This window comes from Macaca fascicularis, chromosome 20 (assembly GCF_037993035.2).
Source record: "Macaca fascicularis isolate 582-1 chromosome 20, T2T-MFA8v1.1".
Classification (NCBI taxonomy): domain Eukaryota; kingdom Metazoa; phylum Chordata; class Mammalia; order Primates; family Cercopithecidae; genus Macaca; species Macaca fascicularis.
This window is the reverse complement of record NC_088394.1, coordinates 50940918-50958954: the sequence shown is the minus strand read 5'-3', so window position 1 is coordinate 50958954 and position 18037 is coordinate 50940918.

Here is an 18037-nt window from a genome sequence, read left to right as displayed (position 1 = left end):
GAGAAAAAGGAAGAGCTGACAGCTCTGGCAGATGCAAAGAGATAGGTATTTTCTTCCCAGCAAAGAACTAAAATAACCCTGGTTGCATAGGGTCCTGGGGCCAATTGTACCCTAGACAGACAGAAAGAATATGTTGGGCTACACAGTTCTAGATCACTGGTGTTTCTGGCTCCATGATGAAGAAAATGAAATGACAGCTCCCTCCGCAGTGAACTATAGAGGAAGTTCATGAGGGAAAGAATAGATGGTGAGAGGAATTTAGGTTTCAGTCCTTACTGGTCTGACTGTATCTCTCTCTGTGTCTCAGTTTTCATATCTGTGAAATGGAATAGTAATAGTCCCCAATTCACAGGGCTGTTCCATTAGATGGAGGCATGTATGTAAAACATAGGCCTTAATAAATACTATCTGCTATCTTTATTATTACTTTTATCAAATGTTATCACTCATCAGAAGAGCCCCAAACTGGAGGTGGACCTGGGAGTTTGGAGACATCAGAAGTGGAAATCTTCACTTGAGACTAAGAGTTCAAGATCAGCCTAGGCAATGTAGTGAGACCCCATCTCTATAAAAATAAAAATAAAAATAAAATAGCCAGGAGTGCTGGCACACACCTGTAGTCCTAACTACTCAGGAGGCTGAGGTGGGAGTTTTAAGGCTACAGTGATCTATGACTGCACCACTGCACTCCAGCCAGGGCCACGGAGCAACACAATTTCTGGGAGAAAAAAACAAAAAAAGGAAATCTGAGCACAGTGGTTCACACCTGTAATCCCAGCATTTTGGGAGGCCAAGGCAGGAGGATCATTTGAGCTCATGAGTTTAAGACCAGCCTGGGCAACATGGCGAGACCTTGTCTTTACTAAAAAATAAAAATAAAAATAATTTGATAATGTTTAAAGGAAGTGAAATTTCTTGTATATAGTTGTGGTCCATAAGGCCTTAGCTGGCCTCATTGTTCATAGATAAGCCTCTCTGCAATGCACATTTTTAGGATTAATCCTGATATGATGGTTAATTTTATGTGTCAACTTGGCTAGACTATGGTAACCTAGTCTTTGTATGGTCAAAGACTAGTCTAGATGTTGCTGTAAAGATACTCTTAAGATATGATCAACATTTACAATCAGTTGACTTTAATTAGAGCAGATGACCCTTTCGAATGTGGGTGGGTCTCATGGAATTTGTTGAAGGCCTGAGGAACAAAGCCTGCAATTCTCCCAAAGAAGGAATGCTACAACGTAGAAATCCCACCTGAGTTTCTAGCTGATATGGTTAGGCTTTGTGTCCCCACCCAAATCTCATCTTGAATTGTAATACCCAGGTGTTAAGGGAGAGACCTGGTGGGAGGTGATTGGATCACGGGGGTGGTTTTCCCCATGATGTTACCGTGATAGTGAGTGAATTCTCATGAGATCTAATGGTTTTATAAGACTCTGGCATTTTGCCTGCTTGCACTTTTCTCTCCTGCTGCCATGTGAAGAAAGTCCTTCCTTCCCCTTCCTATTCTGCCTTGATTGTAAGTTTCTTGAGGTTTCCCCAGCCATGTGGAACTGAGAGTCAACTAAACCTCTTTTCTTTGCAAATTACCCAGTCTCAGGAAGTTATTTACAGCAGTGCGAGAACAGACTAATACACCAGCCTTCTGACTCAAGACAGCAACAAAAACTTTTACCTGAATCTCCAGCCTGCCAACTTGCCCTACAGATGATTTGCGTCTTACCAACCCTAATCTTGTGAGGTGTGAGCCTCATGATACTTCTGACAGTAAATCTCTCTCTCTCTCTCTCTTTCTCGCTCTCCATATATATAGAAAACAGAAGCCAGATATATAGATGTAGATCTGGACATTGGTTCTGTTTTTCTGAAGATCTTTGACTATTATATCTGGTCTCAGCCCAGATGGCTTGGCAAGAAGCCTCAAGTTGGAAATGCTCAGGAACCCACAGGAAGCACTTGGTTCTCAAAACATGTGACTAGAATTGAGCTCTAAGACCCCAGTAAATGGTACTTCCCTTGGAGAAAATGTTGGTTAAAATATGCAACCTCTGCCTACTTCCCCCTAATATCATCCTGTGAGGAATGACTGGGAGCATTGCAATCAGTCCTGGTGTTTTTCCTGAGCCACTTGTCCTATACACCACATTTTCTGCCTCCAGATGAGAGGCTTGTTTCTCAAGTGAAGGTGGGTAGAGCCCTTAGGGCAGAAAGTAGAGTCCTTCTCTTGAAAACTACATGACCACCCACAGAGCCAGGGACACACATCACTCTTGTGAACAGGTTTATGGCCTCAGAGTGCTTCTTGGAACGGAAGCTCAACCACTCCAAATGCATCTATCATCATGTCGACCTCCCCGGCAGTGGAGGGGAATTTGAGAACTATGACTTTTTAAATCCAAAGATTCAGAATGCCCCATTGTTAAAGTTGGGAAGCTCTGAAGTACAAATGTGTTTGGCACTCAAAATGATCGCTTACATCAGTGGCTCAAAAAACATGGACTCAAGCCACTCAGACTTGCCATGTTTTCCATCAGCCTTGCTTGCTGGTTGCTGGAACTCTGTCTTCTCAACTTTTGGAATTGCTAGGAGAAGCATGGGATTCGGAATGACTTGGACTGGGGTTTGGAGTCCTGTATCTGAATTTTTCCAGTTGTCTGACTTTGAGCAAGGTTCTCAAACTCTCTGTACTTATGAAGAAGTATTTGTTGTATAAAAAGGAGATAACAGCAATTGTAATCCATGCCTTACAAAAGTGTGTCAGTCAGGACAGACTAGGCCATGCTGCATAACAAATACCTTTAAAAGCCTCAGTGGTTTAATATAAGAAAGATTTATTCACTCACTCATACTACATGTCATCACATGTTGGCAAGGGCTCTGTTCCATGTCATCTTCATTCACCTAGGATAGCAGAGGCACCACCTGGAATATCACTAGCCATCATGACAGTGTGAAGGGGAAGTTGAAAATCATGAATTAACTCAGAAATGTTTCCATGCAAAAGTGACACAGTCATTGGTCTGGGCAAGTCACAAAACCACAACTAATGTTGAAGAGAGAAGAAAATATAACTCCCTTGTGTATATGGAAGGGAAGAAAATCTGGAAATATTGGGAAGCAAGACTGATGTCTATCATTTGAGAAGGAGCATATGAGAGAATTTCTTACATTGTAGGATACTTTGGAGACTGTAAATAATTTTCACATTTGTTACTATTTCAGAATATTCTAGGCCACTGGGATGACCACGTAACTGAGAACTACCACACTTTCCAATGTCATGTCTGCTTTTGTGCCTATAATCATATTGGTATCAAGAAGTACAAGCTTAAGGTGGGCGGATCACGAGGTCAGAAGATCGAGGCCATCCTGGCTAACATGGTGAAACCCCGTCTCTACTAAAAATACAAAAAAATTAGCCGGGCATGGTGGCGGGCGCCTGTAGCCCCAGCTACTCAGGAGGCTGAGGCAGGAGAATGGCGTGAACCCAGGAGGCGGAGCTTGCAGTGAGCCGAGATTGCACCACTGCACCCCAGCCTGGGTGACAGAGTGAGACTCTGCCTCAAAAAAAAAAAAAGAAAGAAAGAAAGAAAGAAAGAAAAAGAAGTACAAAAAAAAAGAAAGAAAGAAAGAAAAAGAAGTACAAGTATAATTGTTAAGGGCTAAGGAGAAAAGAACAGAGATAAACTTAATATGAAAAGAAGTCTTAGTGCCAAATAAAGACCAGTTGACAAATGTATTACATAATGTTTCCACAACTCAGAAGAGCATTGCTGTAGCAATCAGCATCATAGTCTTATTTCAAGTAGTAATTTGGTTTCAGCAAAACAATGTTGTTCATCTTAAATAAGTGTTTTTAATGTGAATGTTACTGCTTCTTTAACTAAAATTTGTATTTCATTCATCAATATGTTTGCATTTTATAGCATTATAAGGGCTATAAGCTGGTTTTATATTTGTAACTTGTAGGGGACCCTTGCTGACCTCATGCCCTTTGAACTCTCTTCCTCTATGACTATGGAATCCCCACCTAATGAATCAGGGTTCACTTCCTAAAGGAAGAGCTGGAAATGCCAGGAATATGCTTTCGCATCTTCCCATGCAGCTAGAAAACAATCACTTGACCTGGGTCCACCAATCAGATATGCTCTCACCAGACTTTGATTGGAAGCTTGTGATAGAAAAAGGAGAGGCAGGGCTGTCAGTCCATGTAGCACACTTGGAATCGCACTCTGGACTCTGGCCCTTCTAGGTGAGGAGAGGTTGATTCCTCAACCGTGGGTCCCCAGCCCTTTGTTCAAGTATCTCTGGTGGTGGAAAAGACCCAGGTGTGAGCTTTGAGAGAGCTGGAGGGGAGAATTGGCCAAACCTGATGGGGAGGAACACGGACTGATTGGGTAACTGGGGCAAGAGCAATGCCGTGACCCAAGACATAATGAGGAGGAGGGTATGGAGAGAGACAGGCTTGGGGAAGAGGAGCCAGACGAGGGGCAATCAGGAGCTGTCCCGGTAGACAACTGAGCTCCCCATACCCAGGCTTGGGCCAAGGAGAGCACTGAGGTGGAAGACGGACCTCCAGAGAGGAGCTACCTTTTAGGGATACACCAAACAAGGTGGCCAGCAAAAGCAACACAGGCAGAAGCCAAGGGGGAACCCAGCAACGAGGGACATTGTTCTTTGCACAGAGAGAGCAAGCAGGATAAGGACTGAAAACCATCAGATGTGGCAACTAGGCCTTCAGCAAACTAAGAAAACCAGGCTGGGCATGGTGGCTCAGGCCTCTAATCCCAGCACTTTGGGAGGCCAAGGTGGGTGGATCACTTGAGGTCAGGAATTTGAGACCAGCCTGGGCAACGCGGTGAAAACACGTTTCTACTAAAAGTACAAAAATTAGCTGGATGTGGTGGAAGGCGCCTGTAATCCCAGTTACTCAGGAGGCTGAGGCAAGAGAATCGCTTGAACCGGGGAGGCGGAGGTTGCAGTGAGCCAAGATGGCGCCACTGCACTCCAGCCTGGGTAACACAGCAAGATTCCATCTCAAAAAAAAGAAAAAAAGGAAAAGAAAAAGAAAGAAAGAAAGAAAAGAAAAAGAAAAAGGAGCAGGGCTATGTGAAAACCTTTTAGGGAAGGTTGGCTGCCAGGGTGGCTGCTACCGCTACTCCAGCAGCAGTATCTAGGGTGCAGCCTGAGTAGTATCTGTAGAGATAGCACTGGTATCGACACCAGCAGCAGTCCCACACCAGGCTCTACAGGACCCATTCTGCCATGTGGTTTGATGTGCTGAAGCCTCCATTCTTTTTCTGTGATCTTCAGGGATCATCTATAATCTACCCTATATCCTTTCATTAATATGTTTTCTGCTTAAATTAGCCACCATTGTTTTCTGTTGTTTGTGACATACGTATAAATATGGAAGTAACATTAAACTAAAAATAATCTGTGTCAAACCTTGGCATCCACAAGAAATGTACACACACACACATACATACACACCCTCAAAGAGTTGAAAATATAATCTGAATTTGAAAAACGCTGATCTGCTGGGACTCTTTTATTTTAGAACGAGAAGACGGAGGATGTGATAGGGAAGAACCCAGCCAGGGTCCCACAGTGGGTGAGCAGTGAGTTCAGACCAGAATTTAGATTTCTTGCCTTTAGGTCCTAAGTGCCTTCCAACTAAACATCCCGGCCAGGGCAGTGCTGGCTTTCTCTGGGCCTCTGGCAGGTGGAGAAGACTTGAGGTATGGATGGGTGCTGATAATGGCACCTGGTTAACCATCTGCACCCCAGTGGCTGCTCCCTTGAGCATCCTGGCAATGGGCACCCCAGGATTAAGCACTGAGGTTGATGGCCAGGCTTGGACCCAAGCAGGGGGTGTGGGGAGCAGCCTTTGCCTCCGGAGCCACCAGACAATCACTTTGCAGTCCACAGCCCTCCTGTAAACAAGCTGTTGTGCCTGAGAGAACATGATAATAGCAGGCTCTGCCATCCTGCCCTCTCTCTGTGTTGGGAAGGCCTGCAATTATTGTCTTAACCGACTCAGATATGGCTCGCCAAGGGTATACATTTCCTGAAGCTGTATACAATTTCTACAAACTTTCTCCTCCACTCCCTCTTCAAGCTCTGGGGTCTTGGGTTCCCCACCAACCCCACCCCTCAAACTGCTCCTGGGACTCCAAGCAGCCAACACCTCGGAGGTTCTGCAAGGCCAATGGAACAGCACCCTCAGGAGAGCATAGCTGCAGAGTCTTCCTCATCCATAACTAAAACCCATGGCTGCCAGTATAGTCAGGCTCAGAGGGTGGGTGCAGAAAGGTCCCTGGGGAATGTAGCTTCCTGCTTAGGCCTTCCCTGTGCCTGCAATTTCTCCATCAAAGAGCCAGTCCTTTTGGTATAGCATGGACTCACATCTTTGAAGATGAGATGAGTTTATCTCTGAAGATATCAAAAGGACTTTTTTCAGGGCAGCCAGTGGTTCACATGCCTAAAAAAGAGCAGATTAAAAAGTACATCTGCCCAAGCATGAGCCAAGTGGCAGGGGCAAATGCTCTCAACACGCCTGACCTGAGTCTCTGAAAAGCAGCTCCCAGCACACCCACCACTCACTGTGACTCTATGGGCCCAAAGAGACATCTGGGCTGTAGAGAAATCGACCGACAGTGTCCGAATATGACCTAGTTCTAGCCACTTCATGTCTGTGTGCTTTTGTTTCCTCATGTGTAAAATGAGGGTGGTGATTCCATCAGTAGGGACAAGCTGGATTATGCTGCAGTAACAAACAACCCCAAAATCTCAGAGGCTTCCAAAAGTACAGGTTTACTTTCATGCTACATCACCATTGTTGGTTAGCTAGGAGTTTCTGCTTACTGTATTCAGGGCAGCCACTGACTCAAATATTTTAGCCTGATGAAGCAGAGGGAAAAAGAATGGCAGAGATCTTGAAACAGCAATTAAATGCTCTGCCTGTAAATAACACACAGTCCTCTGATTCACAACCCTTTGACTAGAACCAGCCTCCTGGCCAGTTTGATCCCAGGAAGCCAAGAAGTACAGACCTACCATGTGTCCTGGAGCAGGAGAACCAGACATATTTAGTAGACTGCATTAACACCTATCACAGTAATCACAGAACATACCTCTAGGAATGTTGAGAGGATTAAATGAATTCTATTTCTAATAAGTTCCATATAAGGATAGGCCATTGGTATTATAATGATGACGGTGATGTTCATTACTAGTAAGATCATTAAAATGAGACCTATGTAAATTATCAGTGAAAGAGAAATCACTGTTCTAATTTGCTGTTGAAATTATATTGGAAAGTCTGATGTGATGTCAAGAAGGGCCAAATCTTGGCCCTGCCACTCATTTGCTGTGTGATCTTGGGAAAGATGCTACCCATCTCGGAACCTCTGATTCTTCTTTTGTACAACAGAGTCTTGGGCTCAATATCTGGGGATGAAGTAGGGTGTGAATGATGGGAGTCAGAGGCTGGCTTTAGCTTACCCTAATTAGCTGGGGTGATGTGCACCCCTTGACCCTGTGCTCAGGAAAATCCTTGACATCGGAGCTGTCTGCATCAGGCTTATGAATCTCAATCCCTAAATTATAGGTGACAGTGGCTTCTTAAAGAGGAAATGAATTGTTGCAACACAATCCAGCCATGTTGTATCGATATGATTAGCTAGTTATCCATGGAGTGCAGTAATTTGCTTTGATTTTTAAGTATCCGTTAGCAGCCAAGTCCTAATGAGGCGGCTCTAAATTGATTAGATACTCCAAGATACAGCACGGTTCACAGATTGTTTCAGAAAACTGTCAAGATCCTGAGACTGGCATTTCATTGGATTTAATGATTGCTGGAGAAGGTGTGCATCCCAGCCAGATACAATCACATTTGTCAGCATGATCCTTTTAAGCACAATTCAATTAAAGTGTTATTCTCTAATTTTATTAGAACCGGAGCCCAGAGCTAATGCAAGCTCCCAATATTGCGTCAGGAAGGGAGTGTGCACAATTTAATTTCCCTAATTGGAATTTAGTGATCTAACATGCTTTTCATATCTTAATTCTTGGGATAATCTTCGGTTTTTGCACCTGCTACAATTCCTTTAATGGAAATGAGCAACCAGATGCAACGGTTACGCCTGGCATGGAATCACTGGGTCACATCTGCCTCATTGAAGGGAATTTGCACATCTGGATCCTTTGCTTTTACCTGATCCTTTCCCACCGATCTTGGCCTTGACTTTGACAAGAAGGCCCTCCTGCCTGGATATAATCTGCTTTTTCAACCATGCTGGCAGCCTTGGAATTAAGGTGGTGGGAAGATCATGGGCTTTTGAGTCAGTCTAGATTTGGAGCTCAGCTTCACCATTCATCCATCCATCCATCCATCCATCCATCCATCCATCCATCCATCCGTCCATCCATCCATCCATTCCAGCAATACTTAGTGAGTGTCTACCATGGGCCAGGCACTGTGTTAGGTTTTGGGAGTATAACCATGAGCAAATCAGGCATGGTCTCCAATGTCATGGCCCTTAGAGACGCTAGAAGAGAGGGTCATAAAATAGTAACCACAACAGTAACAAATTGTCATAAGAGACATAAAGGGAAACACCATTGTCACAAGAGATATAAAGGGAAAGAACCATGCAATAGAGACTTCCTGGTTTTCTAGGCTTAGAGAAGTCTTCTCTGAGGATGCAGTATTTCAGCCAAGACCCTAATTAGTTCCCATGGCCTGCAGATCCTGGATGAGAACCAAGGGAACTGCTGCAAAGCCCTGAGCCTTGTCCCTCCCTCTGGCTGCAGTGCCAGTCCCCTTCTCTGGACAAGTGCCATCCTTTAGGTCTTTGGCAGAGCCCTAAGGTAAGGAGAAGTTGGAAATGTGTATAGAGTCAAAAGTGGGCCTTTTTGCTTAAATGAGGTAAGAACTTTAAAGATATCAGGTTAAAGAGGTAGGCAGGGACCAGATTCCATAAGGCCTTACAGGTAGGGCCTTAGATGTCCCTGTTTATGCCTATTGTCTTGATGTAATTATTAGTAGTGATCAATTATATGGCCACCCACTTACGAGTCAATTAGAGAGGAGTATTTTATTCCTAACATTGTATAGAATTGCTGGTGCAGGATGATCATAAAGAAAGAGCAGTTTTCAGTTGGTTTTATTATTGTGTTTACATTCTCTAGAGAAAATCCCTATTGCCTGACCCTAGGGCAGGTCACTCCCATTGCCCTTACCACAGTCAAGACACTTGGTTTGTTGAATTTTATCCTGTGAGCAACTGGAAGCCAGAGTAGCATGAAGACAGCTTGCACTGCTGTATCCCCAGTACCTAGGATAGTGTCTGGTACATATAAGGTATGATGTTTCTACTTAAAAAAAAAAATCAGTCTGTCTTTATTGTAGAAAATGGATTGGAGGGAGGCAGAGTGGAAGCCCAAAGGCCAATAGGGAGGCTATTGATGTCTTCCAGATGAGAGACAGTGGTGACTTTGGTTGGGAAGCAACCAAAATTACTTGATATATGTATTCATTTGCTTAATTATTGTCTCTTTCTTCTGACTAGAATGTAGTTCTATGGGGACAGTGCTTATCTGTGTCATTTACTACTTTATACAGCACAGTACAGTGCCTGGTATGGTGCATAGTAGATAATTAATAAATATTTGCTGGATGGATGGATAATGGATGAATGAATGGATCAATGGATGGATGAATGGATGGATGGATGGATGAATGAATGGATGAGTGCATGCATGGATGGATGGATGGGATACATGGATCAATTGGTGAGTGGATGGATAGATGGATGGATGGTTGGATGGATGGATGGATGGATAAATGGATAGATGGATGAAGGGATAGATGAGTGCATGCATGTATGAATGGATGGATAGATGGGATAAAAGGATCAATGGATGGATGGATGGATGGATGGATGGATGGATGGATGGATGAATGAATGGATGAGTGCATGCATGGATGGATGGATGGGATACATGGATCAATTGGTGAGTGGATGGATAGATGGATGGATGGTTGGATGGATGGATGGATGGATGGATGGATAAATGGATAGATGGATGAAGGGATAGATGAGTGCATGCATGTATGAATGGATGGATAGATGGGATAAAAGGATCAATGGATGGATGGATGGATGGATGGATGGATGGATGGATGGATGGATGGACTGATGGACGAATGGATGAATGGATGCCACAGAAAGGACATCTCTAGAACCGCAGACCACGAGGCCTAGAAGGATCGTCAGAAAGAAGGTCTGAGCCTCTCGTCTTTCATAAAAATAAGCTGAAGTCCTAATAGATTCATCCAAATCTGGAGATCTAGGTTATAGTCCTGGCTTTGATTCTCAACAAAATAAAACAAAGTACTTAATAACTAAAGGAAGTCTAAGTGGTAAGATGGAAAGAACACTGGATTAAAAGGCAAGCCATCTTGCCAAATAGACAGCGTTAATCAATGTGGTTTTGTCCCATGAGATCACCCCCTAACCTTATGTGCTTGGCCAAGGGAGGGCGCCTAACTCAAAAACAGAGAATCTATTGAGTGGTCAGTGACTGACCTAGCCCTAAGGCATGAGCTGACCAGACCTACTCCCCTCCTTAGGACCTGACCCAAGAAGTACTGAGAGAAGGAAACAGTGACAAAAAACATTGAGTCATGATAAGGAGCAGAATTGCAAACTGGGACCCACGGACTGGTTGTATTCAGCCTTCGGAATGTTGTTTTAAAGCTTGAATTGGTGTTAACCTGTAAAAATGAGGCATTGTATAAAAATCTAGACACTTGGCTTTGCTTGAGAGATTAGAAGAGCAGGCCATGCTAGGCCCACGAGGCTGCTCTTGATGAGCAATACCTGGGTAGCACTGAGTAGTGACTGCCCCTCGAATCTGTCACTCAGAATGCATCCAGGCAAACAAAATCCACTCCAGAAACTCAACAGAGGGAAATGAATTCAGAGAGTTGTCCACAAAGATGTCAGAGGAGCTGAAAAAGCAATGAGGAGGTGAGGCAAACCAGACATTAGTGACTGGGACTACAGGGACAGAGAGTAGAGATGGTGTTGTTGGAGGCCAACAGCAGAGGCTGGAGCCATGGAGGGCCAACCCTGCCAAAGCTGGAACCACAGAGGGAGGAGCCGAGCGGTGGGAAGAGAAGTTACAGAGGAGCCACACCACCCACAGCAGCAAGGTGAGGAGAAATATCCTGACTTCTCCCTTCTTCCAGTTCGCCCCAGTCTGCAACCTGCACCTCTTATTGGCTGAACCTAGCTGGAAGCCAGTTGTTAAAAGAGCATGGGAAATGTGATATGGGGGCGTCTGTCCCTTGCCATGCAGAGCACAGCAAGAAATGGGAAGGGGATGGACCTGAGAACAAACAGGTGGATGACCACTATCCTTCAGATAGCACAGATGCTGTCCCTTGTGTCACCTGACCCACTACACCCATATGTGTTAGCTCCCTGGGCCCATGGGCAGGCACATTTCTGATCTATGATGTTGACAGAGGACCCGGAACCCAAGCAAGGCCATATGCATGTTCATGTTTTAAGGGAGCAAAACTCTAAGGGAGCAAGAGGTGTGAAAGTAGAGGAACAAGGTACTCCTGGGGCAGCTGATGAAGCCGATCACCCCCACCACCCACAAACCACTGAGCTTGGTAAAGCCCATGTAGACAGGTAATCCCCACACTTCTGCCTTAGGGCCAGAGCCACCCTCCCATCCCTGCCCTCTGGAGACCAGCTGTCCTTCTTCCTCTAGGTCCTGTCCCCTGCCCTCCATTCCATGAGGTCCCTGAGTAGCCTTTGCTGCCAATAGAACAAAACCGAACAGGCAGCTTGGATTTCGTGGTACTGTTCCCCATCTCAGGCCATCTTGCTGGTTATCTTATTTGAGTTTTGTGATCATGTGGGAAGGAAGCAAGGAGTCCTCCCCATTTGACAGATGAAAAAACTGAGGCCAAAAAGAGTTCAGGGGCTTGTCCAAGGTCACGCTGTGAGCTACTGGCCTAGCCAGGACCAGAATCCAAGGCCTGACTTTAGGAGTTTCAGTTTCTCATCACCTTCTCCAGGTTTTACTGACATTAATTCCCCTCCTAATGGCTCACCTTCCCCTTTCTGCCACCAGAGGTAAGACTTGCTTGACAGAGTTTGCCAGAATGATTTGGGTTTTAGTTAAAAACTAGGAATTTCTGCCCCAAGCCACCCAATGGGAAGAGAGTAAGGAGAAAAGAAATCCCTCAGAGACAGAAGGCAGGTGAGAAAACAGTTTTCAGGGACTATGTTACTTGGTTGATGGTAGTGACTAATACCCGACAGGATATTCCCCTGTGGCAGACACTGTGTGCTAAGGGCTTTACATGAATTAACTTATTTCAAAACCTTAATAGCCATATGGGAGAGAGACAAGATTATAACATGCGATATCAGAGAAGTTAAGCAAACTGCGCCAGGTCACACAGCTAATAAGCGGCAGAGCTGGGATTTGAACTCACAAGGCCTGGATTTAGAGTCTTTGCTCTTAACATGTATTAGCTTATTTCATCTTGCCCGTGCTCCTGTGTTAGGGGTACTATCAGTGCCTGCGTTGTAGAGATAATAAGACAGGCATTCAAGGAGAAAAGGTGATTTGGCCAAGCGGTAAGCTAATAGCCTTGTTCTGTTTGAGTCCAGGCCAGACAGCACCTCCTTCACGTGCATACCCCAGGAGTGGAGGTGATAGATCCTGACCATAGCTAGCACTGAATGTGTATGCATAATGTGTCAGCTGCTGTTCTAAGTGTTTTGTGAGTATTCACACATGCAACCCTTACATGGGCCTTATGAAGTACATACAACTTATCCCCATTATACAGATGAGGAAACCGAGGTCCAGGGAAGTTAAGTAGCTTGCCCAGCATCACACAGCAAGTAGGTGGTACAGGTACAGTCTGACTCCAGAGCCCTTCTTCTTTTCTGCCTTGTGTGCTAGACAAAGGCCCATTTTAGGCCTGAGGGACATGAAACACTGTGCAGAAATAGCATGTAGGTATGGGAGAGTTGTATCCAGGGAAACATCAGCCTCCTCCACTCTGAAGAGCACCAGAATAAAAGCGGATGCTCTCTGGTGCAGCCCAGTCCAGGGTTTGGGAGGCACCCTCAGCTGAGATGCTGAGAACCCAAGAATGAGACAACGAGATGCTCCCCAGAGGCTTGGCAGCCTGGGGAATTCATTGGGTTCTCATTAATGGAAGCCCACAGGATATGCCCAGTAAAGGATGTTGCTGATTGGGAAGGCCGGCCCCTTGCTTTGCACAGAGGAGATTCCAGTGTCAGAAATGATTAGGGGTCAAGTTTGTCTGTGAGCCAGGCTGGGAGCCAGGGCAGAGCTAGTGGGGAGATGAGAGGAGACGGCTATTAAGAAGACAGAGAGGAGGAGAGATGGGATGGGGAGGGAGTGAGAGTGAGATTGAGAGAGAAGGGGAAGAGAAGAGAGATATATTGAAGCAAACGGAAAAAAAGTCAAAGAAGACAGCATAATTTTCAGCAGGCTCTTTTTCATCTCCCAACCCCCACACCCTTGACTCCATTCCTTTTTGCGTCCCACCTCTAAGTTGGCGATTAAGTTATCATATAAATAACAAATAAAATGGAACTGGCTTCTTGAAAAATGATTTCAGGAAATAAATAATTGTCTTTGTGAGCACTGGCCAAATACAACGATTCTGGTTCCTTTTTTTTTTCCAAGATGGGGCCAGAGAGGGAGAGGTGGGGAGCAGGTCACAGGCCTGCTGGTGGAATTGTCTCTCTGTTGCTCTGTCTCTCTGTCTCTGTTTCTGTCTCTTTCACAAGTGAAGATGTATTTCATTGTCATGTCTGACTATCCCAGCCTGGTAAGTGTTCAAGATAATGAAAACTAGAGACATAAAGCAGGCCGCAGCCTCCATCCCTAAGTAGAACCCAGATGCCAGCACCCAGAATGACGGGGAGCCCAGGCCTCCCCTGAGACTCCAGCAAAATCTGCAGTCCTCTGGCCCATGGTTTTAGGGCAGAAGAGCCTGCCACCCTCCTGCACTCCAGGAAAAGCAAAATCACCCCCGAATACCACCCCCACCCCAAAAGAGCTGGGAGGGGGAACATGTTTCGTTTGACTCAGGCAGAAAGATAAACTTGTTCCTCCCAAGAAGAGGTACATTTCCCTTGATGATTCCAAGTCCTATATTCAGAGCTCCTGGTTAGAGCTCCTAGCTAAGGATGGACAGTTTCTGTGGAAGTCTTTGCAGATCATAACAGGTGGTTTTCTTTTTGTTTATATTTTACAGTGTTGATAGTAGCTTCACGGTGTGGTGTTGTCTCCTACTTACATGTAACACTTTTGTTCTTCCCTTCTTTCATCCCTCTCTCCCTCCCTTTTTTCCCTCCTTTCTTCTTTGCTTTTTTTTCTACCTTCCCTTCTTTCCTTTCCTTGTTTCCTTCCTTCCCTGCTTCCCTTCTTCCTTCCATCCTTTTTTCCTTCCTTCCTTTCTTCCCTCTTTCCTTCCATCCTCCTTTCCATCCATCCTTACTTCCATTCTTTTCTTCTTTCCTTTTTCCTTTCTTCCTTCCCTCCTTCCCTCCCTCCCCACTCCCTTCTTCCTTCTTTCTCTCCCTCCCTTCCTCCCTCCCTTCCTCCTTCCTTCTTCCTTCCTTCCTTCCTCCTTTCCTTTCCTTTCCCTTCCTTTCCTTCCCCTTCATTTCCTTCCTTCCCTCCCTCCTTCCTTCCTTCCTTCCTTCCTTCCTTCCTTCCTTCCTTCCTTCCTTCCTTCCTTCCTTCCCTTCCCTTCCCTTCCCTTCCCTTCCTTCCCTTCCTCCTTGCCTCCCTCCCTCCCTTTCTTCAACACACATTCATTGAGCACCTACTCTATGTCAAACTCTGTTCTACATTCTGGGAGTACAGCAGCAAGGTAGGCAGACAAGGTCCCTGGCCTCATGTGATTTACATTCTATAAAGAAACTACAGGCAATCAACAATCAACTACAGACTTACCACCAACAATACTCTAAATAGTGTTAAGTGCTATGAAAAAAAAAATGCAGGAGTGCCATGGGGTGAGATAGGAGTGTCATCGTGTTGGCTGGAGAAGTGGCGGTGGGGGTGTCCATACTAGGTTGGACAGTGAGGAAAGGTGCCCTTGATGCTGTCTGTGAATGAGGGGAAAAGTGGTAAAAGGAAAGGTCAGGATGTGGGATCACATCCTGATCACATCACATCCTGTGATGTGGGATCCTACAGGACGTGATTTTAGATTTTCCTGGGGTGAGTTGGGAGCTAAGGCAGAGGAGCGGCATAACCCTTCCAGCTGTGGTGGCCACGGGTAGAGGGGCCAAGACAGAGGCAGGAAGGCTGATGCAATGATCCGGGTGGGAGACTGGCAGAGTGGAAGCAGTGGAGACAGTAAGGCTGGGGGATCCTGGATGTATTTTGAAGGTAGAGTTGGATTTGCTTAGGAAATGGAGAAAGTTAGTGTCATCCTTGGGTGATGAGAAGGTGAGTATGAGTGAATGGTCTGTAGCTCTCCTCTGGGGATGAGACCTTCACAGCTCCCATGGGTACCTCTGCTTTGGAAGCAAAGGCAGGGAAGCTAACACCTGAACCTCCTTCCAGAGCTTTCTGGTGGCCAGCAGAGGAGAAGGCACCCTCCTGGAACGTTTATCCTTGCCACCCCTGCCAGGCACCTCTCTGCAGAGTGTTCTTACCCCATTTTTGCACAGGGGAAAAAAATATATATGCCTCAATTTTCATCGATCCATCCTGAATCAATGCTTTTAAAAAATCTCACGCACATTTAGATTAAGAGCCAAAGCATGCATTTTATGTTTTGACATGGTGTCATTGATCGGAGGCATGCATGTGTGTGCCCCACCTGCCCAAGCCCCCTGCCCATCCCCCCGGTGGCCGCCCTGTCGCGCTGTGTCCTTAATGGCCTTGCCCCTGCCTGCACCTTCAATGCCTCCCCTGGCCCTCAGCACGGGGCCCTTTCTCGGGTTTTTTGAAAGGATCGATAAGGTGCTGAGGCCTCCTGCGGCTGCCTGTCACTCACACTCCACCATATCATAAATTATGTATCTCTCTCTCTCTCACTCGCTCTAATTTTTATTGCGTTTGTTGATGGCTCTGCGATGGTTGACTTTGCTCAGGCTCAGAGGCAGGGTGCAGTTGAAGTTTAGTGAGGACGTGGAGAAAGGGCAGCAGGTTTAGGAAGAGGGGCCATGGGGGCAGTGGGGAAAGAGGAGAAGGCATTAGCTGCAGACTATGAAAATGGGCTCAGGAGGGCTAAACTGCTTCCTGTGGTCCTGGGACCTTCTCAGTGGGACAGGGCTAGATCTGAAACCCCCCTCCCAGCCTAGGAAGAAGACACATATTTCTGTGGGGAGAGGGAGAGATTAAGGTGGCATACAATAGCATCTCCTGCTGGGTGTTCTAGTCTGACTTTTGGGCCAACAGGGAACTTTGCTGAGGCTGGGTCAAGTCATGGGTGTGGAAACAGTGGGTGTGCTGGGAAATGGGTTTCCTCACTCAGGGGCCTCCCGAACACCCATCCTGATGTGTTAAAAGAACAGTAGGCAGGAATGCAGGAGGCCCAATACCTGTGCCCCAGTTACTGTGTAACTAGAAACAAGCTTGTTCTCTTCCCTCAAATGTATAGCCAGGAGATCAAAGTAGCTGATACTTACAATGGTGACCAATTATTGAGCACTCGCTATATACTGTCTCAGGTCATCCTTACAACAACCTTTAGGCATGGGCAATCCCATCCCAATTTACAGATGAGCAAACTGAGGCCAGAAAGGTTAAGTTGGTTGCCCAAGGTTGCATGGCTAGAAGTGAGCAAGATTTGAACCAAGGCCTATCTGGCTCCAGAGGCCATGCTCCTAGCGGTTCCACCTTGCTAACTATTTTTGTTGTTCCCGAGACCCCTGCTCTTCGCCTCTTCAGTTCCCTTAGGATCTGTCTCCATGGCCTTTGCACCCTCGTCTCCCCTACTACCACTCTCGCTTCCTCTGTCCCTGTCCCCAAGCCTCTTCTCAACGTCTTCCCCAGCCACCTCCAATCAGGCCTCTCCTTCCTGCACTTTCCCTCCACCACCCTCATTCGACAGAACCAGCATGTCCTCCTCTCTGTTGATATCACAATGGTGACCAGTGGATTGGGATGTTTTTCCATCTAAGTATCATACGTTTTTGCAATGAAACAGAAAAAGAGTTGAGCCAGAAGTGCAAGTTAGAATCTCTACCTTGCAGTAAGACCTAGAGCAAATCCTTTTTCTCCATTTTGACCTCTGTTTCCTCATCTGTAAAATGAGTATAAAGGAACGTGTGTTTTCCGTACCTTATAATGGAGGTAGGGAACAGGGAGAAATAAGTAACTCTTCAGGATCAAAGTAGATAATGAATTAAGAAATACTAAGCTCTAAAATGTCATGTACATGAAACAGATTGATGCAAACATTTGTGCAAACACAAAGAATGCCCTACTCTCAGGGAATGAGACTCAGCATTGAAAGGGAAACCAAGCAGACTGTCTAGATTGCAACTATAGTGACCTCTGTCTATTGTTTAGAATTCCACCAGGGGATGGGGCAGTTCTTTGGAAAATCAACAACTTTATCAGGTTGGGACAATCACAATATCCTCATCCCCATTCCACTGATGTGAGTAAAGCTTGTTGAACTAAGGTCTAGAACATGGACAGAGCTCCCAAGCCAACTGGGGCTCAGAACCAAGAATGTATGTTCATATCTCCCAGAGAAAAGAGGTCATCAGCCCTAAGCCGAGAACCAAGCACAGGGACCCATTCATTCACTATTTGCTCCCATGTCCATTCATTTTATAATAAGTTAACATCTGTAAAGTACTTAGTTCAGTGCCTGGCACATAAAAGGTGCTATGTAAGTGCACATCTTCATCATTCATTAGCTTATTCACTCACTCACGAGCTCACTCACTCACTTGGCTGGGTTGTACAACTGCAGGGATTCCATTCACAG